A 23,248-nucleotide genomic window follows, 5' to 3' on the forward strand; every position below is an offset into this window, starting at 1 on the left:
AAAGGTAGCAAAGTTCTGATCGCTATTCTTGGTATTATTAATATTTATAATGGTATTATAATGTTTATATCGCCGAAATGAAGCCGATTGGCTTTTTATATTTAAGTAACTTAATGGGTGCACCCTTTTGACAACTCGTATAGCAGAGTATATAAGTTCTTTTCGCTATACCCTTTGGTATTAATTTGGCCTAGCTACTCACTGATGAAGCCTCAATAAAGGCTGAAGCCGGTCTGGGTAGTGACCTCCCACCATAATGTAATGATAGCATACATTTCCTATGAAATGTTTTTACATTATGGAAAATACCAAGAATAACGATCAGAACTTTGCCACCTTTGCTACGAGCTGCCCGAGTTTGTACTACGTACTAGGACTACGTGCATTTGCTCACGCTAGTAGTCGCCGATACTTTTATACTTTATTATACTATATTCGGCATGAAACTCTCTGATTCCAATCTTTGAGTTTCTTATTCGGTTTTAAAACAATGGGGGATTTAATATCCCCTTAATTTAAATAATGTTTATATCGCCGAAATGAAGCCGATTGGCTCTTTATATTTAAGTAACTAAACATGGTACTTTTTTTCAAAGCACTTCAGGCCTCAATTATCTCCTGTGTAATTGATTTTTTCTAGTCTTTTTAATAAGTTTTGGTGCCCCTAATGATATAAGTCAGACGACTTACGATATTAGGTTTATAATATAAACCTATTATGCAGTATATTTAGAAACACGTGGTCTCAATATCGAAAATTAACTGAAGAACTGGTAAACCACAAACTTTCGTATTCAGGAATGGGGGATTGAAGGTTCGGAAGTGAATGTAACCGACTTATTTAGAATACTAAATATTCTGGATATCAACATATTGGCGGGGGATGAATGAGATTCGACACATATATTAAGAGATGTGGTAAGGAACTCAATCAGTTGAATTAGCCTGGTTGGTTAGTTAATGAAGGTCTTTCAATTGAAAGAGCCTCTAAGATGTTTCCCCCCATTCCTCTGTCCTTACATTGTCATTTGCAACACCACACCACTAACATAAGTGGATACCCTCTGCCCTTCGGTATAGTTAGGTTTTCCAGTGGTGTATTCTCTGGAAAACATACCTTGACCCTTTTCAATTTGGATATTATATTGAGTGATAGTAGCAACACTGTTTCCATCACAAAATCCACATAAATATACAATTTCGGCATATTTAACATTAGCAAGGATAAAGGGCTGGTTACAGTGAATAAGCAACCTTTAGTTTTATTTAAGATATCGAGCCACACACACACACACACACACAGCATCGTGTATTCGAGTCGAGGATGATATTTTTGAAAACAATTTTGAATAAATACTTGAAGAAACAATTTACCAGATACTTGTGTGCTTTATTCTTTTTTTTTTAATTGAAAATTTCACAGCTATTTCTTTTATTCAAACAGCCACACCTATGTAACCATTCGGTATTGGAGTCATATTCGTATGAAGCTTGTTACGCAATAAATAAATAAATCTGTCCTATTAAGTGTTATTTTATACTGAAAAAAAAATGAAAATTCATAATGCTGCTAAAAATGTTTAATGTTGGATTAAAAAAAAAAGCAAAGCTATTTTGGCAATGGGGTAGCCTCTTTTATAACAACTAGGCTAAAAATTATTAAAAAATAATTAAAAAGTTAAATGAGGTTTTAATTCAAGGATATTAATTTCACTTACCTGTGTTAATTTTTTTTCCCCAAGGTAATGGTAAAAACTTGAAGACTTGATCAGAGCAGTGACGGTATATTATTAAATGTAGTTAGAATAAGATACTAATAACTGAGTGTAGACTAGACGAAGAACGTGAAAACCAATGCAAAAAAATCAATACAGAAGAAATGAATTATACAAATTATGAATTTAAAAGAACTGAATAAAAAAAAAAGAGAAAAAAGAAAAATCTGTTATATACAAGGTAAGTCAGCAACATATATGACAGGCGCTCTCTTACGATGTATTTAACAGATTTTTATTCATTTATTTTTCCTTCCAGTTTTTTAAATTCATAATTTGTGGTTTTGAATTTCTCATCATTGGTTTCGTTCACGTTTTTCATCTATATGGATGTATTTATTCCTACACTCAGTTATCATTATCTTATTCTCACCACCTTTAATATATCGCCTCCGCTCTGATCAAGTATTAGGTACTATGTACATAATACTTGATCAGATTGGCCATGTACATAATACTTGATCAGATTTTCAATCTGGTCACATTGAAAGTGACCAGATTGTCCCCTCCCCCATTGAGCATGTTCGAACATGATATTGAAGCTTAGGATGTCTGAGCACCACATCATTTTTCAAATTAATTAGAACGAATGGAGAGTGTGCTGTCATCGGCAAAGCTGCGAAATGGCGATTAAAAGCATTTATAGTATTTACAGGAGAAAGAGGATTATTATGTGACACCTCCAGTGAGTCCAAAGACTCATCAGAGGAGAGTCTGCCAACAGCATCGAACAATTGAACCCTTTCCAACTAACCACGCTCAAACTTGCTTAACTTTTTGCTTGAGCTATTAGTTGCGGAGACTCTACCAATCGACCAAGCTTTGCTGGCTGATAGGTGATAGATCAGATCCCTGAGGCATGCCTGCATTGGTGGTGAAGCTTGAAAAGAGAGAGAAAGATCCACCACGACACGCAGCGACCATTATCAACCGTCTGATAGACTAATGGTTGACAATTTGCTTAGCTGGCAGATGCAATCAAAATCTCTGAAATTGTCAAGAGTGATAGCAAATGTTTCCCCGAACCTTTCCATGGCACGCGTCCAGTGTTGAGTAATGTAGGCTCAAGTCATCTGTGCTAGTCGAGAAGTTGACTATTGATCTGTTATTATGGCGAGGATCAAAGCAAGTGATTGGTTGGTATTTCGATAGTACACTTTTATCTCCCTTTTTTGGGACAGACTGGATGTATGATTGATTCCATGCATCGGGAATACATTGTCAATACAGAATAAGTGTTAGCTCTGGAGCACAATGAGCACAGTTGGAGAAATGCCATTGTGACTGGAAGACTTTTAGCGTCCAAGCGGTTTAGAATTCTCCTAACACCACAAGAGGCATGCAGTGCCCAGTGAGTGACAGGAGGTTTAATTTATTTCTGGGTACTGTAAGAGTGGTGCCATTTGGATGAAAGAAGTGGAAACACAGGTGTGCAGAAGTTGCGTCTAATGGCCTTGGCAAGGGACTAGAAGGCATGGTTTCCATTTGGATGGGAGGCAAGTTTTCTGCTGTTGGCCTTTATGAAATCGGATTTAGATTCGATGATGACTGTTTTGCATTTATTGTGTGCTTCAGCATAAGCTGAGTATGAAGTTGGTGTTCTTGATGCAAGCTACCTGTGGTACAGTTTTTTTCTTCAACTACTTTTGATACATTCTATTGAACCAGAGCTTGGAAAATTCAGGAGAATTTTGGTTAGAATCGTTGAAGACTTTATCGTTAACAAAGATAATAATTTGTTACTCACACTAAGCGAGTGTTTGGATCAAAAAAAAAAAAAGCAGTAGTCAGACCATGGAGAAGAAGAGTAAAAATTTCAGAATCATCCCTTTTACATGACAAAGAAAATGAGGTTGAGTTGAGAGTGGTTGTAGGAAATGCATTCCATAGGAGAGGAGACTTGCAAGATTGCGATCTGAATTGCCATCTTGAAGGAGAATTGGTTAGGAAGATAATCCCACAAAGACACAGGTGCCACCCTTGTGGCAAAAGGAATCAGAAGCCTGTAATTTGGACATTGAAGGTAGACATTAGGTGACGTTTGCTCCAATTTGGGTTTCTGTCTAAAGTAGACCATCTGGTCTGGAAGATGATTGTAAATGACGATGAATGTCGTTTATGTTGGTCTTCTGCTATGGTAAAGTGGATGTAAAAGTCAATATTTTGTATGTTGTATGTTTTTTTTTTTTTTTTTTTTTTTTTGTGGTTGTTAGGATTAGATTTTGAATGAAATACCTGCATTATCACTGTCATGTTTGTATGTTTCATTATTGTTAGATGGAAGGATAGAATGGGGACATGAAATGAGAATACTTTTTGACATGGCACTTACAGAGAGTAATCTTTGGAATATCTCCTTCAATCTTTTCCCAATATCATTACTGAATAAATTGAACAGCATTGCTTCTCTTATCCCTCTTTCAGGCTCAGTACTACCATATACTACTTTGTAATACCTGTAAATCAGGATTCATAAAGTAGTGTATCTAAGAAGGCCAATAGTTTATGTCCCCAAATATTCCAGCTTGTACAATAATTTTAGATGTATTACATGGATATCCTGTTAAATGCCTCAGAAAAGGGCCGGTCACATCATGGTATATTCATATCCCTTATTCAGTTTCATCAAAACCTTGAGTTGTTTACAAAGAAAGCTGGGTTCATTGCTTCATGGTACTCCCACGAAACTGTCAGCCTACCATAGATATAAGTGTACATTGACTTGTCAGACCACATGATTTTTTTCCAGTTTCCAATGTCCATTTGTGGTATTCCTGGCACCACTGTTGAACTTTCCAGTTCTTAGCAGAAATCACTGGTTTTCGTATAGGCATGTGACTACCATTGCCAATCCTCTTCAATTCCCTGCGCATAGTTCGGTGAGATATGCTTCAGTCAACTGTTGTACACAGGAAGTTCTGTTTGACCATACAAACAAATGACTGCCATTTCTTGTTCCTGCTAGGAGACTTAGGGAAGTTTTGGGACCACAGCTACCCATTAGACAAGCATTGTGGACTATTTTCCGCTGATTAAACACCTGGAATTATCTCACCTTTGGAGAAACCAGTCAGCTCTGTTTTTATAATTCTGGTTCCAGCCAAACAGGCACCCAAGATAAGACCTTTATCTAACTCCAAAAGACTGTTCTTCCCATTGTGATAAACACTATTGACAATTAGCGTTAAGGCTTAAATGATAGGAGATACTCATGTTAGAGGCTTAATGGAGTGAAATAGCAATAAGAAAAGATTTACAATGTTATTTAATTCTTCCAACATTTCATCTGTTACTGAGACATCTTCAGATATTACAATATGAGACTTGTAACACACACACAGTCCGTGCAGTTAGCCTAGTGGCTATGAACTTCGCATCCTGGTGAAGAAATGTCCTAGGTTCGATTCCCGTCGACGATGTGAGGAGGTTAAGGACCTTTCTCAGCCATTGCCAAGTTAGCCAGTCTTGGGCGTGGACAAGCAAGGGTTTTTTCATCCTACTAGCAGGCAAATCGGCCCTGTGTACACACAGGCTACAGTCATAGGATATAGTACTTAATCCCTCATTAGGAGGACTCAACCAGTCCTAAGGGGCAGTCGAGGAACCCCCACACGAATAAAATAAATATAAACCATACACAAAGACAACACAGTGAAACACACTGACCAAAATACTAGTCCTAACTAGGTGAGGCACTCTCTATGGGCCCCTGTTGGTGGCTTAGGATGTAAGCTGGGATCTCGAAGTATTAATGTTACCCGGATTTTAGGAAGTTTGGGTTTGTGTATCTTTGGTAATCTGTATATTGGGGGGAGGGACAAGAACTGAATAGTTTGAGTTATTTTGTAACTTCAGGAGGCCAGAAAGTAATGTTTTTGAGCAGGCCAATTTTTTTTAACTGAGATTTGGTGCAATCATAATCTAAAGATGTTTAGGTGGAGCGGTCTCTGAGAATGATGTACATTTTTCTATTGTATTCACTGATATTAAGAATAACGGTAGCATTCCCCTTATCAGTTCTAGTAATGACTATACTGCTATTTTTTTTTTCATAATTTCTTGAGGGTGCTGAATTGTCAAGAAGATAGATTTCCTTTATGAGGTGAAGATTGAGAAACATTAGGGTTGACATTGTCAGCATTCTTTCTATATACAAATCTGAGATCATTCTCATTGGTGCAGCAGTGCTTGCATATGTTTTTCCTGAATCATCACATCCTTTCTCTCGTTGACCAGTAGTGTCTCCAATATACAGTCCCTGATGTTAGTAGCCTCACTTCACTGTTCAAGAATAGCTTACGTTTTTTTTTTTTTTTACATAGTTTTCACCACAGTATCTTCTAAGTATGGCATTCAAATTTATGTAGTTAGGATCTTAATGTATTTCTGCCCATGCCACTTTTTGTCATTATTATTATTATTAACATCTGATCTCAATGGAGTTCAAAGACTCATTGTGGAAGGTCCGTGCTCTTTCATGCAAAAAGATCGAACCATGCCTTAAACTCCTCACTGTTTCTGCATTTACCACACTCTCAGGCCAGCCATTCTACTCACCAATCACTCTTTATGCAAAGAATCTGCTTCTCACTCCCCTTCTTACACTCTCACCTTATGTACATGTAAGTCACATTTTCACTGTTGAGTCTTCCAGTTATCTATTTTACTTGTTTAGTTTGAAAATAATACAAAATACTCTAGATTCTAGAGAGAAAATTTTATGCTCAATATAAAATTTTTCATATAAGTTATTCTGTAATCTTTAGTTCACTGTTCACCAGATTGCATCATTGTTTTATACCTACCCTCACATGATCGCGGTTAGTAGTTGGAAGGGAAACAATTGTTCGATGCTATTGGCACACTCTCCCTCGATGAGTCTTTGCACTCCCTGGAGGTGTAATATAATAATAATACATCCAAATCGAAGGTGACCCCAAGATATCTTGGGGTCACCTGACGCCCTCCTCTCACACAATGACAGCTTAGTCTTAATATTTCTTGAATAACGGGAAATGATCTAAGCCTTAGATAATTCCCATTTGCACAGCGGTGCTTGCAAACTTTTTCATTTTTCCTACATCTCCACATCCATTTTCTCACTACCAGTCCCAAAACCAGTGAAATGCAAATCTCTTCCTTATATATATTCTTAATCAGCAACCATTCTTCCTACACAACCAACTCATATGTTGGTTGTACATGTTAATAAAGAACTTTAGTGGTTTATTAACAACACAACAGTAAAAAATCAAATGTATTAATCAATATTTGGCCTAACAGTAACAGAGGCATTTTTAAGGAGACACACACACATGTATCATCATCATCAGCAGCCGCCGCCGCCATTGTCGATCCACTACTGGATGAAGGCCTTTCCAAGATTACTCCAAAACTATCTGTCCATGACTCTCCTTTTCCACGTCACTCCTACAAATCTGATGATATCAATCCACCGTGATTTAGGTCAGCATCGTGGTCGTTTTTCCTCTCGTGGAATCCAATCCAGTACTTCTTTTGTCCATCACTGATTTTGTCTTCGAGTAATATGCCCAGCCCATTGCCATTTCAGATGTTTCACTCTTCCTATGATGTTAGAGACTTTGGTTTGATTTCTTATCCGTGTATTCCTTTTGTGATCCAATCTTGTGATACCAAGCATACTTCTTTCCATACTAAATTATGTTGTTCTTAATTTTTGAATTTCCTTTGCATTCAGTGTCCATGTTTCACAGCCATATGTCAGTATAGGAAGAATACACTGGTTAAAAACTTTTCTCTTCAAGCATAATGGTAGTTGGCTTTTGAATATTGAATGTAATTTTCCAAATGCTTTCCACCCAAGCATCGTGCACCTTTTACTTTCATCCATGATATTTTGTTCCATTGATATCTGTTGTTGTTTAATTTCCTCATTATTGATTTTTATTATTTCTGGTTGGACATAGCTATTGAACATAACTTGGGTCTTCTTTAGGCCTGCTGTTCTGCTAGCAATTTGGAGCTCATGGAAATAAGTCTGTAATTCATGTGCAGTTGAAGTAAAGATAACTACGTCATCCTGCAAAGCATAAATGGCTTAAATATCTTCCATTTATCTTCAGACCTTCCCTTCTCAATCAAGAAGTTTGAATATTTCTTCTAGGCACGCTGTGAATAATTTTGGAGACATTGTGTCACCGTCTTTTACCTCTCTGTATTCCCATAGTAGAGATGTTTCTATTGAAATGAATTGCTGCTGTGGCATTCGTGTATGCTGATTTGATGGTTCTGTGTAGGGCTCCTCCACCTGTTGGTTTCGTAATGCTTTTAAGTATTGCACAAGTTTTTATATATATATATATATATATATGTAGAAAGTTTTTTTACCTTGGGTATATGCTATGTTAAAGATACCAAGCAATTTTATAAGCTAGGTTTTGATCCTTTTTCCCCAAATAAGCAAACAGCCAATTTTTACAGTGGTTGCCTACAAGGCAGACAGCCTGTGTGGTGCATGCATGCACCTTTACTATTGAACACAGATGTGTTGTGTATTTGTATTCATGCATTTTCATAATTTTTAGTGTTTGTGTGCACTGGAGTAAAGTATAATCATGACTGGAAAAGTGAACCCATGCAGAAAAGCAACAATATTGGTCTACAGGCGAAAATTATTTACTTTTTTCTTTATAATTTTATCTGGTACTTATCTGATAATTATCTTTTAAAAAATTCTGAACCAGTTATATGTGTCTTGCCACATATTTAGATATTTTAGTTGATTTTTGTGTTGCTGCAAGCATTAAAAAGATTGTTCGCATAACTTTTCCTTGCAAGCACGTAACACCTCTGAATGTAATGCTGGTCAAGTTGTTTTAATCAATAACGAGGTGTACAAAGCAAATGGAGGATGTGTCCTAGTGCATCATGGTCTTAAAAGTCCAGAAACATCTTTAGCCTGTAATTGAGAGCTTTATGAAGAGAAGAAAGAGACTGTTTAGTGTTCTCTTGATTTTGTTCAGAAGGTTGAACAGTCATATTAAATATTTTTTTCTACTTTCTCATAGTATTTATACTCTGTGATTATTAATGCAAAGTAATATAATATGCTGAAGTCTAATTTGTCTGTGCATGTTACAAATGAAAATAACAGAAATAACTTTTAAAACATGTAAGGAGTAGGGGGTGATTAACAGGTGAAGGGGTTTAATCCTACTTTCATAAAATTCGAGTTATGTAAAGTTTGTGGAACATAAGTCAGAGACTGTCTGTAATTTCTTGTCAAGTATAATTTATTAACATCTGTTGATTTTCCAAGTTCAGAATGGAGTGATGTCTGTTGATGATGTGGAGAGGTATGTGTATTTTGCAGCAGATAAGAAATATATGATGTGTATAGGTACAGGGAGGGGGAGGAAAAGTGAAATTCAGCATAAATGGTTTTGACAATTTTCAATCATTGAATCAATGCTAATAAATTACAAAATGGATCACAGAAATTAAACTTTGGATGCAGGATTCCTAGAGATTTCTGCTGAAACCAAACAGGTTGAGTTAGATTTTGTTTTGTGTTGTGGATACTGAATCTATGCTGACTTCACTTTATTGGTTATGAACAAAACCAAACTGCTACAATTGGTTGTTACTGAGGTTTACCACGAGTTGCCTCAGTCTTGCACTACATGCAGGTGCAAACTTTACTTACTGGCTGTAAGTAAAGTTAAGTGTACAAGTAACATATGCATGATAAGATTTTTTTTATAACTCAAATTGTTTTCATAGTTCTTTCAGAATAATTTGCAGAATCCAAATTTACATAAGTCAGGGACTGCCAGTATGCTTATTTTACCCAAGCATGAGCAAACAAACGTTTGTACTTGAAATAGCTTTCCTGACTATGCTACCTACATAGACTTCACATAAAGTTCCCTTTATATTCCATAATGTAAGCACTCTTTATTTCTCGCCATGTGATTCTCTTTTAGTGATTCTCGCCATGCATTATGGCGAGAATCACTAAAATGGTTCCAACTTTTTTTTATTATGTGTCACCTCCTAGTACTTGCAGAGGGCACTCCACTCTATACTATTTAAACATTCATCCAAGACCACCACACATACACACACACACACACACACAATGCCATCTTTCACCAGGGATTTTTGTCTGTAAATTGCATGCATACTAGGGCTGATTTGCCTGTATGCAGGATGAAGCTTTTGCTTAATGAATGAGATCAGCTAACTCGCCATCAACTGTTCCTCTGGTCACACACAATGAGAACTGAATTCGGGTATTTTCCAATAAAGGATACAACGATCCATCATTCTTCCAACTGTGCTATGGAGATGCTTATAAACATATGACAGGTAATTTTGCAACAGTGATAAATATTAACAAGAACTCAGTCATGCCTCAAATCTTTAGTAATCACTAACACTGAATAGTCACAGGACATATAACACAAAAGTGCCATGGGTGGGCAATTCTTGTCATTTGCCTATTAAAGTGGAAAAATATTAAAAAAAAAAAAAAAATTCCACCAGGATTCCAAAAACTTATTAAAGTTCATTATAAATGGACTGATCTGAAAAGATCGCTCACTTATATGAATTATTCCTGAATACTGGGTCTCTTTGGTTCTGCTGCTAAACAGCACTTTGTTGAACCTTATTCTCCTCTGTGGTAAGCAGGAACCTACTCCTTTTCTGGATGACCTTTATTATGGTCTCATTTAAGTCTGAGCAAAAATAAGGATGAAAACTATAATTTTTTGAAAGGTATTTAAACTTTCCTTTCTAGGGCAAATAAACTGCTTCAACAAATATTTAAATTCCATGCAGTGAGTAGCTAGTTTGGAAATCTTGAAAGTTTCTGTTGCAGGCTTTCTCAATCTAAAGTAGAGTTTAATATACATGCACTGTTCTTTGAAGTGTGCCATTTTTTGATTGTGCAGAAATTGTGGAGGGCAGTATACAGTCATGCCTGATTAGGCATGATTTCATTATTCCTGTTAAGGAATAATGTGTTAAGGAACTAAGGGTATTTTTCAAAAAAACTTCTACATTGTTTTGGGGGAGTCTTGCAACTGGAAGAGTTTTATGGAAGAAGGGAAAGATAGTATTCACTGAATAAATGTAGTGCCAAAATGGAAACATACTGGTAGTTAAGATTTCTGAAAAGTTGATCAGAACCAGCTTGTGGAACCCCACTTGTGATCGTCCTTCTCCTTGATACTGTTCTTCCTCCATTCACAACTCTTTGCTGTCTATCAGACAGCAAAGTTCCCAATTCAGTCCACTAACTTGATATCTAAATCCAGATGTAGCAACTCAGATATCAACTTATGTGGCATTCTGTCAAATACCTTGGTTTATAAAATAAAATTAAAAAAATCAACAATGTATGCCTTTTCCTCATCAACTGCTCCTGTTAATTTTTTATAAAAGGAAATCAGATTAATGAAACATGAGCATCCCTTTATAATGATCTTCCTCCTTATGGTCTGGCATTACACTACCAGAGATAAAATACTGCAACAAGGCTAAACAGGAAATTATTCTCTTATGGTCTTGATCAATCTTTCTACGATACCTAATCTATACTTCTTTATAACACTGGCAAAGCACCATCCACACCAGAAGTAAACCATCAGTTGGACTGAGTGATAATGAGATGACACCAGGTTTGGACCTTATATGCTGCACTAGTAGTAGACAGAATCTCACAGACTGTTATTTTATTTACTGCAACATAACCAAAACAGAAATATGTAACTTTAATCATGTTACTCATATTTATATGTTTTGTATCTGCTTATCTAAACAATCATAAATATCTTTTTAGAATATGAAGTGGTTTTCAAGGTCAGACTGTTTAAATTGATTTATGTATGCAAAATTCCTCGGGCAGACTATATATTAGCTGATATACCATGGGGATTCAGTGAATCTAGTTTCTAGTATTGTATTATTCGCAGTTACAACACTTGTTATTATCCAAATAAAATATAGTTTTACCAAGCTAAAAAGGTTTATGATCAAATAAATTATTTGAATAAGATCTTTATGATTTCCACACCAGTTGCTAAATAAGATATTATCTTAGCATTATTAAGATAATGTAATCAAGTTTTGCAATCAAGATGAATTTAAAAATTGCATGTACCTTTCAAGAAGGAAGAGTTTATATAATAAGTAAATGTTTAAAACACTAATTATTATACAGAAATAGTAGCAATATATATTTAGTATGCATCTTTATTTACTTTACATCGAATGGCCAAACATATTTTGAAATGAGATGATTAACAAGGCATCACTCAACAGTGAAGCTGTGTTTTCTTGTGTATAACCACCTGGATAATTTAGAAAATAAAATACATTCCTGCCAGCAGGATGTAACAAACAGTATGGGGAGCCCAATAAGACTTTCCATTTTTATCACAGTACTCATTTTAAGGAGATAATGCAATAGTTTAAATACTGCAAGCATAACAAGCTTACTTACATCATGTAAAGTTATGCTGTAGCATAACCAAGACCAACAGTTCATTTTTTATTTTTTTTTTCGTTTCTAAATACCACACTATTTTCCTTTTTTAAAAAAAAAAAAAAGCTGAGAGCTACTTCCTGGAAATCATATTTTCTATATTAATTTAAAGGTCTGTTTTTTATAATATATTAATTTACATTTTATACCAATGATATATTGCAGTCACAGAAATGATATGGTTCTTGACAACACTTCTGAACCTCTACATCAAGATATAATACACTTTTATAACTAATTCATTTCCCATATTCTAAATGACAGTGCTGCTAAAGACTACCATATATCGACATGATGTGATGCCAAAATGTTTGCCAAACTCTGAAACAGCAGAAATACACACACAGAAAGCTCTACCAATATATGGTACATAACAGTAATGTGTATATAATATTGAAAAATTGGAATACATTCATTTCACTATGGCTAAGCTCCACAGTAATTATTTAAATTTGTAAAATGCAGAAGGAACAGATTTAATACTAATCTATAAACAAAAAAATTAAGAATCTCATTCAGTGGTTTGAATATTAATGCAGCTTTTATGCCTTTGCCTTTTGTGCATATGAAATTTCACAATGAAAATGTTATGTAAGAAAAAAGTATGGTAAATCACTAAATTATTATGAACTAGCAAAAACTATTCTGTATTCCTTGCAAAAGCTATTCAGAGCAATGTGATGCTGCTAAAGTTAATTCTAATTAAAAGTTGAATTAATCAAGTCATTCTTCCTAGTTTTTCTACATAAATTTAACTTAGTTATTAACTTTCCACAGGATAAAAAATAAACTGCATATATAAATTCAGCACACAAATAAAGTAAATGTCTTGTATAAGCCTTTACATAATATACTTAACCAAATTATTATTATTATTTTGTGTGTGTGTGTATATATAGCATTTCTAATACAAGCAAGGTTAAGTTGTAAATAATAATCACTGTCCAGCAATTGTTTCACACTACCACTACTGAGAAACCACATATATGACTAAGTTGTACTTATAACTTTGGAGAAGTGGCAATGAGCAATATACAAAAATAAATACTTGTTTCTTTGTTCAGATAAACACGGTAGTAGATAAAAATAATTGTAATCTGTTACTATTATATGCTTTTATTTAAATTTCATTAAATCAATTTTAAATGTGTATATGGAATGCATTAAGTGAACATAAAAATAAAATGTTTCAAATTTCAGGCTCAAACTAATCTGCCACCATTCTTAACAAAACATATTTAAGAATGTTTCATTAAGAATGATATAAATAGCTGTAATATAGTCTCACATTAAATGCTAAACATTGAATAATAATACAGTGCCAATTTTGATAATGTAATTCAGTTTGCAGAATTTAGGTCAAAAGAAAACAAATACAGCAAGTTCTGCATTAGTACCACAAAAGGGAGTATGGGCATCAGTAAGGTAAGGCCAAAACTTTTAATCCGGACATAGCTCAATCCTTTTTCTTGATAGCATTGTGCAAAGTTTGATTGTAGTAGTTTCTGTGAAGTTTGAAAGCATAAACAGATTTTCTTACACAACTTTCCTATAGAAAGACAAACAGAAAACAGCCAACTATAGGTTATTTTGTGCAGAAGGCACACCAAGACTATTCAGTTAATAAGAGAAATCTGAAATTAAAATCACCAGAGACACACCAGTTTTGACATAATGTTGCAATTCCTGGCACAGACATAGTAAGAGTGGATATATAAAGTTTGGTATGAAAGGTGGCAAACTGTATATGCACACACAATGAGGGTAATTATGAGTCTTAAGAACAGAAGAAACTGAGGGGAAAAAATGTACAGTATTTAAATCATTAGCATGCATCCTACATATTAATTATATATTTTTTTTACTGTATCCCAATGCTTTACCTCTTGCAAGGATATACTAATCTGATAGTTGGTATACATGACACCACATTAGTAGATTCTAGTACTGTATTTCTAGAAATATGTATATCCTATTACTCTACTGGAATATGTAATGTATTCAGTGGCAAACAGTCAGGCCCATTATTTTTTTTTATTTCCTTTTTTTTTTTTTCATGGAAAAATATGATTCCAGTACTTTTCGTCAACAGTATTATCTTTTTAAATTAGTAAGAAACTTCCACTGCAACTTCTGGGAATATAGCATGAGTGTCTAATTCCCAACAGAGAAATATGGTGTGCTTATTCTTTTAAATCCTTTTATACCAGGGAATGAAATCATATATTTTGGTGATATATATTTTTCAGTACAGATTTCATAATCTTATATATTCAATATAAATGGTATAATCTGAAAATATTTTTATTTATATGGAATAGGCTTTGTAAATGTACATGGTTCTTTGAGGCACCTGACTTCTTTTAATATCTTCAGAAATTTTTTTACAAGAGTTTAGAACAATAAGTGTACAAAATGAGAGGTATTTCACCAATATTGTGTCTAGTAAATAAATAAATTAAATTTAAAACAAAAAACATTATTTTTCACAGTTTGATAATAAAATTAATAACTATGAAAAAAAAAACTAATAAATTTCAGAAATACCTATTTGAGTATTTTATAACATATATACACATATAAGAATGTTTCTACAACTTGATGATTGCATTTATGGATCGAGAACTGCAAGTTTTGTAAATTCTCTGTAAAATGCAATACAGATCCATATTCCTTTTCCACCTCAAACACAATTCAGTACTACATGCAGATTATAATCCACTTTAGATATAAATAATTGTATACTATAATTATCCTTATCAAGGTACTGGATCATAATGTCTAGATGGCAAAGCTTTAAATATGGATTTTTACTACAGAAGCTTTGTTTGTCAACAATGGAAAGGCATAGAACCAGTAAATATGGAAAACTATATCTTTAAGTCAGTAATCAAAATAGGATTTCTCGGCCATCAACTAGATCTCTCTTTTGAAAACTTGGCCATCTGCAAGTTACTATGTCACTGAAAAAGCTCTTATGTTGATCAGAAGGGTCAAATATATTAAATCTTTATAAACACAATGATATCAAATTATACTTAGGGTGTCCCTCCAAAGGCTTGATCATATTAAGAAGAGAACAATTTGCTTAATTGATGTTGATTGACTCCCTCCAATCACTTTTCCATACATGACCTGTTGTTGCATTTGTCTTTTCTATAGATATTTTCATGGGTGCTGTTCACTGAATAGGCCACTACTATTACTACACTTTTCTCTAGTCACAAACACAAGCAGTTGCTGGTTAATATCCATATGCAATTCAGCTCTAAACTTATCAAACTTTTTCATCCTCCTCCTCCTCCTCCTCCACTACCTCTGCTCTTTAAAACAGTCTTCCCCAAACTGTTTTTTTCCAATGATTACAACAATCTTCAGGTCTTCAAGAAACACATCAACAAATTTCTTTCTTCTTTTAATCACATGCCCACAATGCACTGTCGAGAGGTCTTGGGATCATTCGAGTGTAGGGCTGATATATAAAGATAAATCAAGATATTAGACCATACCATACAATCAAAATAGTCTACTGAATTAATTGGAAATCTAGTTGTTTATAGAAATGAATAAAAATTACAAACTTTAAGGAATATGCCAAAGCAATGATGAATTCACAAATTTAAATAAAAATAACTGCCTGCCTGTTTCACATACATGTGAGGTTCATGTGTTGATCATCTTCAAGTATTTTTAAACACTAGCATACAGATATGCAAAGTGGAAGTTTTACAATTATTTTTTTACATCATCAAATTCCTGATATGTATCCTCAAGAGATGTGCAGAATATTATGATAGTACTACATGAAAAATTTATTAGAATAAAAGATTATTAATATTAACTGCTTCATCTTTATTTATATTTATTTAACCAAATTTGTGTGTCATAATGGTTAAAAATATTGAATTCTTATCACATAAATCTTTGAATAGCACATTTTCTAGTTACATCACACATGACAAGAATATTATCATATGCATCAAAATATTACCTATCTTTCTAAAACCTATACAACATTCACTATGCTAAATTGCAGGGTACAGTCATTACTTTATTAGAAGTAGGTTCGTGAATTAATTTTTTATAAAACTAGAATACCTATTTGTATAATTACTATGGGATTAATAAATATCAGCAGTACACTGCCTGAACAGTTTTATTCAGAATTTTAAAAAAACCAATTAGGTTCTGTCACTCTCCATCTCAGCCTAATGTGAATAAGTTAATTTGATGAATAAATTAAAACTGGTATAATAAAAAAAAAAACTTGAGTCTTTCTTCAAGATAGATTTTTTCCCACACAGGTTGACAGCTAAACACTTTTCACAAAGCTGTAACTTCTGTTTGAAAATTATATTATATGTAGCAATCCTGCTTACATTTATGTGCATACTCAGACATAGCTATTGACATGTTATTTGTTGGCCTAGTTGGCAACTAGGCCAACATATCTGCTCTCTAACAAACAGGTTGTGAGTCTGAATCTGCCATAGATGGAGATACTTGTGATTATCTTCAGGTGGGAGATGAATTTCATTGCCCAGTGTGAGACCACTGCCCCATTTATTTGGAGGCCTTGAAATGGCTTGAAAAAGTTCCACGTTTGGTCTCTAGAACAGGGTTTCTGGACTATTTAAAAAAATGAATGCAAAAATATATAAAATTAATAAAAACAGAAAAAATCTGGAGTCCACCTTCATTACAAGCACACCATAGGTTTATTACAAGAAACCGTTCATAGGTAGGAGCCACATAAAAAAAAATCTTTCTGAGAGAAATTTGCTGTGGACTTGTGGCATATGTCAGCTGCATATTTTGCAAAACCCATGGGTCTCAGGTTATAAGCATCTGATATATCTTTATGTTTATCTCATCATATGTGTGCTAACTATATTTGTCCTGTGTGACCATATTATGCAGAGCTACAGTAACAAAGGGGTGGTGTCAACTCCTGGAACATAATATTTTTGCATTCATTTTTATATAGTCCAGAAACTGTTCTAGAGACCAAACATGGAACTTTTTCAAGCCATTTCAAGGCCTCCAAATAAATGGGGCAGTGGTCTCACGCTGGGCAATGAAATTCATCTCCTACTTGAAGACAATCACAAGTATCCCCCATCTATGGCAGATTCAGACCCACAGCCTGTTGGTAGCTTAACTTTGTCTTTGGATGATGTCTTCACAATATTTATCATACCTCTTCTTGAAACCATTAATAGACAAAAGCAGCCCCATTCTATTCATTCAACTCTTCAAGTAAAAAACTAGTCTTAACACCTTTGCTAACCACACTCTTCCACAACATCAGATGACCTCATGTTCTGCCCCCTTTAGCCAAGGGTGTGATGGATGACAATTTGAGAAGAGATTTGAAAGCATAGTGGATATTTTGCTTTGGGTAGGTATCCTATCCATGCATTCCAGTGGTCTCCTGATGTACAGTATGCCAATCCAGTGGATCTGTTTTGATCATGAAATACAGAGTCAGCTCGATATCCATTGCAGATAAATGTTGTTTTTATAAATTTTAATAATTATAATTATTTCATAACAGCTCCATGAAGTGCCATGACTGATTGTAGGAGGCCAGTTTACACTGCAGTACATGATATGCCACCTACATTACATACTACACAGCATTTTTGCCTAGTAATTGAGTATGTGTGAGTGCAATTGAGCCAACTGTAGCTTTTATGTGAAGTTCAAAATCTGTAAGCACTATGTTAATGTACAAAATCCTGAAGCAGTTATTTCAATAACACTTTCATTGCTATCTCTTAATACTTATTGCTGAGCTGTGTTGTTGAGTTGCTATTCACTAACATCCTACAGTCAGTTCTCACTACAAAGAAAGAACTCATGAGGAGGGGGGGGGGCACAGGAATATTGAATAATTTGCTATAGCGATTTTCTTTAAAATAGTGTTATGCCTAGATGGCTTCATTTGGGACTTTTTAGTATGTTATAGTGAGTGAATTTGTTTTAATAGTGTTTGTTAGAGTAAGAATCAACTGTGCTAGATTTTGTATTTTCATATTACAAAGGAGAAAAACAGCCTTCAAAATTATAAAATTAAGCTAAAATATAGTAATAGTGAAGGCAGATATAGGAAATGCCATAGTAATCCCAAATACAGATGATGATAATAATAAATTAAAAGAATTATCTGATATTATATTATATGACACCTCCAGGGAGTCCAAAGACTCTTCAAGGGAGAGTGTGCTAACAGCATCGAATGATTGTCCTGTCCAACTACTAACCATGCTGAAACTTGCTTAACTTTTTGCGTGAGCCATTAGTAGCAGAGGCTCTACCAATTGATCAACATTTGCTGGCTTTGCCAATAATGAAGAATTCTACAAAATAAAACCTTAATTCTGTTCAATAATATTACAAGTTTTTTATTATTATTATTATTTTTTTATTTTTATTTGTTTGACACCTCCAGGAAGTCCAAGACTCATCGAGGGAGGGGCACCTGCTCTACAACTCTTTGTATTCACCATTCAATCCACCAACCCTGCAACTACCTTTGTCATCTACACCAACGCTTCCTAAACTGCGGGCCGTGGCCCCCTTAGGAACCGTAGGTTTTGTTGAGGGTGGCCGTGAAATAATGAAAACAAATTGAAAATGTTTTATACTAAGTACACAGTCTGGAGAAGATGATGATGCTTGCTAAAGTTGATGGAAGCAGGAGAAGAGGAAGACCAAGAATTAGAAATATATACACGTTTACACAACAATAATGTTTAATTTGCCAAATATTTCTTGTGTAAACTTGTATATATTTCTAATCATTATGTCACAAGTATCGTTAAAAAATCAGACCAAGAATTAGATGGGTGGATGGAGTTAAGAAGCAACTGGAATGCACTTGGAGGTTCTGAAAGATGTGGTCAGGGACAGATCGGAATGGAGAGTATGTTCGTGGAGTCGCCAGTAGTCGGAAGCAACTCGATAGATCATAACACACACAGATTTTTTTTTTATCTTAAAAGAAACTTATTTAATTTTTATTATTTATTATTTTTTTTGTTATTTTTTATATTTTAACGGAAAAAAATCACACATTGGTTCACAAATTTTGCTTCCTGCATCGGCACTTAATGAATAGTAGTAAATATATGCTTATTTATCTAAATTTCATTTCAAAGCAGAAATCTAAATCCATGAATTGCAGTTTCAAATATTTCACCTTATTCAAATTGTTATTAAACTTCTTTTATGTTTTTAATTCTTTATTACTAATCGTTTTACATTTCATGTGCTTGTACTGCAAATGTACAACAACAATATATCTGTCTATATAAAAATATGAGATAATGTGCCATGGCAAATGTTTATGTAAGATGCTAAAAATGTAATATTTGAATTTAATTTTTGCAATATTCGCTTTGTATGTTTTGTATTGACACAATAAATATAATAATATATGTCTATATTACGATTTTTTTTCGAGGAGGGGACGTGAAATATTTAAATTTTTCCAAAGGGGGCCCTGACATCTAGAAGTTTGGGAAGCAGTGATCTATACCAACACCATCTACCGCCAACCACCACCACCACCACCACCACTAGTATTCTCACAGACATCCATGCTACTGTGGGATTCGAACCCGCAACCTTTTGGCTGGAGAGCAGATATGCTAACCACTTGGCCAACCAGGCTAGCAGTTGTACAAATTAATTTTTATTAGTGTAATACACACACACACACTATGAAAATTGGAACATAGAAAACTTCAGCTGGAGTGCTTTTAGAACAAGTAAAATATTTCAGCTTAAATAGCTGAAATTCAAGCACAGTTTTTAGAGAAGATGGCAAGTTAAATCTGGAAATAGACAACAGAATAAGCAAAACTGGTATGGTGGAGAGATTGTTGAATAAATGCATATGGAATAAGAGAGAAATTAGCCAAAATACTAAACTAGCAGTATACAAGATACCATTCAAACCAGTTTTAAGTTATGGATCTGAGAATTAGGGTAGAAATAAAGCACTTGATCAAAGATTAGAGACCACAGATATGAGAGTTCTTAGAAAAATTAGAGGTCTGAGTAGATGACATCAGTGGCAGAATCATATTAAAAAGGAAGAATTAAGGAGGCGCTTGACATTGTTTTTCAAGAATGTGTGAGCAGAACTAATCTAAGGTGGCATGTTTACTTAAATAGAATGGGAGAGGAAAGGTTAACAAAACAGGTATTTGATGTCAAGATGGCAGGAAAAAGATCCAGAGGAAGTCCAAGGTCTAGGTAGATTGATTCAGTCAGAAGTGGCTTAGAAGAACAGAATGTTAGATATGACAATATTGGAATGCCGACAAGTAATACTAATTTGGAGGAAAACTGTTGATAGGAGATTATTAATAACAATCTTAATCACACAATGCTGTCATAGTAACCTGAATACCTCTTGAAGGTACATATCAGGAAATTAATGATAGCAAACAATTTGACTTTTCTGCCAGCCACATCCCATGATATGGGTAATTAGACCACATGAAATTAGAAATAAGTAGTCAGAGGGCATCAGGGTTGTCTGAAGATGAGATAAGGAAATCTTAAGCCAGAGCAGATCAAAAAGCAGAGGCTTCATGTCTGATAATCATTGCAAAAATGTCTCTGATCTGACAAAAGTGCAAGGCATTGCAAGATGCAATTTGGGACTGCTGAGGTAGGTTATAGGAAATATAGGTTATGAGGAAACCAACTGGGATTTGGCAGATTGAGTTTTGATGTCTTCAAGTGATGATATATATATCATTAATGTTTGTATTGATGCCCCAAGATGTTGGTGAAATGGATGTGGAAGTGTCTTTCTAGTAGATAAAATTTTGGTATTTTAGATTTTTTGTTGTTGTTGTTCTGTTTTCATATTTTTTAAAATATTTTTAGCTATTGTTTGTGGAAATCTTTTTTTTTACATCAGCAGTGATACAAAAAAAAGCATTTGCTATCTTTCATGAAAAAGTTGGTGCAGGAAACTTAAACAGTAGTGGCAAGTACCTAAGTTGAGGGACTTGTACACAACTCCCAAGGGGAGTGCTCCAATCCAAATGTGACTTCAACAGTGACCCCCTTGCATGCTACTATACTCTGATTCCTTCCAAACACAATCTGGCAGAGTAAGCAGCAGCAGGATTGTTCACCATCCAAGAAAACCAGCAAATACACATTACCTTATTAAATGACCATTAGGTTTGGTCCCATGCACTATCCAGCAGCCATCTTGTAGAAACTTCTCTACCTCCATTGAAGGTGATATTCAACTCTGTAATTCATTAATAAGCGTTCCCAACAAGGCCATCACCTGTACTGCATATAAAAAAAGGGGGCAGGGGAACAGAATGCTAAAATATTTGATGGAATGCAATTCAATGACATGCACACGTAACACTGTATTGATTACAGCAAGCAAAGGATTAGAAGCATGTACACTTTGCTGGGAAATTTTTCCTATGCTATTAATATTTTATAGTGAAGAACAGGCTTCTCAAACATGCAGCCTTGTCACTGAAAATACTCAGCAATGAAATTCTAAATGTTCATTGTAATACTTACAGCTTTCGACTTATCCTGCTGTATTCTGGTAGATTTTTTTGTTGCTTTGTGTCAGCAAAGCAAATATTTGTTCTACTGTATGGAGCCTTATGATATAATTCAGCAGCGAGATACAATTTCCAGTTGACACCAGAAAATTAACCAAGAAATCAATAAGTTCTTGCACTCCTTAATAAATGCAAATCATATTAATATTTATTTTCATTATATAAAATCACATCAATAAAATTTATATATAAAAACAAGTAATTTTGAAGCCTTGCAGCTTTTGTGTTGACAAATATGGTTTGTAAAACTTTATTATGACTCATCATTCCATGGTGTTCACTAAGTGCTTAGCAATCTTTTTTTAATGCCAAAGTAACTGCAAACTTCTCAGCCACCAACATTTTCCAAGTTGAAAATTACTATTTATAGAGGTTGAAATGGTGGCAAAAAGATGTTAAAAGTATTTTTTGCTGCCATTTCAACCTCTGTAGCTGCTGAAAACCTGTCTAAACACTTAAAATTCAGTTGCCAGTGGGTTTTGGTGCTCTGCCATTCTCTATTTTCTTTCTTATGTGGTGCCCACCCACATTTGTAATGCACCATAGTACATTCCTTAGCCCACCCATGGTACATTTTTTTTTCTAATTATATAATAAATTTGTATTTTATATATTGTTTATTGTGTAATTAATATAACTGAAGCCTTTGTTTAATAGTGAATAGTGAATTCAACATTCAATTTTCAAACATTTTTGTGACATACACTGAAAAATTATGTCTAACATGATATTATATCACTGTATTACTGCACTAAGATATACACTGATCATTCTTTTTGCTAGATGAAGCCGCACACGCGCACGCGCACACACACACACACAGGAATGGATCCACTTTTATGAGCCAGCTATCCTGTGTAATTTGAAGTGTGTACTTTCATGAATCAGTTTTTATTATTATTATTATTATATTGATCCCGTACAGAGAGAGACCTATAAGCACATCAGTATCACTGTGTGGCATGCAGACGACTGAGACAGAAAAATTTATTTTTGTTTTTAAGAGCTGAAGGTTGTATTTGTTTGGGAATACTTCATGAGGAAGGCTGTTCCAGAAGAAAAGGTGGACAGAATAAGGAAGGAAGAGCAGAAGTAACAAAGAATGGAGGAATGATAGTTGCCAATTCACCAGAGCAGTGACCACAGAAATACCTGTAGAATAGCGTGGTTAGTAGTTGGAAGGGGACCAATCATTCGATGCTGTTGGCACACTCTCCCTCGATGAGTCTTTGGACTCCCTGGAGGTTTCAAATAATAATAAATACAGTGCTGAAACACTGCATCTAAAATAGAGGCTGAAGTGAATCTGTACTAGAGGG

The sequence above is a fragment of the Typopeltis vanoorti genome, chromosome 13 (genome assembly GCF_054136105.1).
Source record: "Typopeltis vanoorti isolate ZY-2024b chromosome 13, IOZ_Tvanoo_1.0, whole genome shotgun sequence".
In the NCBI taxonomy this organism is placed as follows: Eukaryota; Metazoa; Arthropoda; class Arachnida; order Uropygi; family Thelyphonidae; genus Typopeltis; species Typopeltis vanoorti.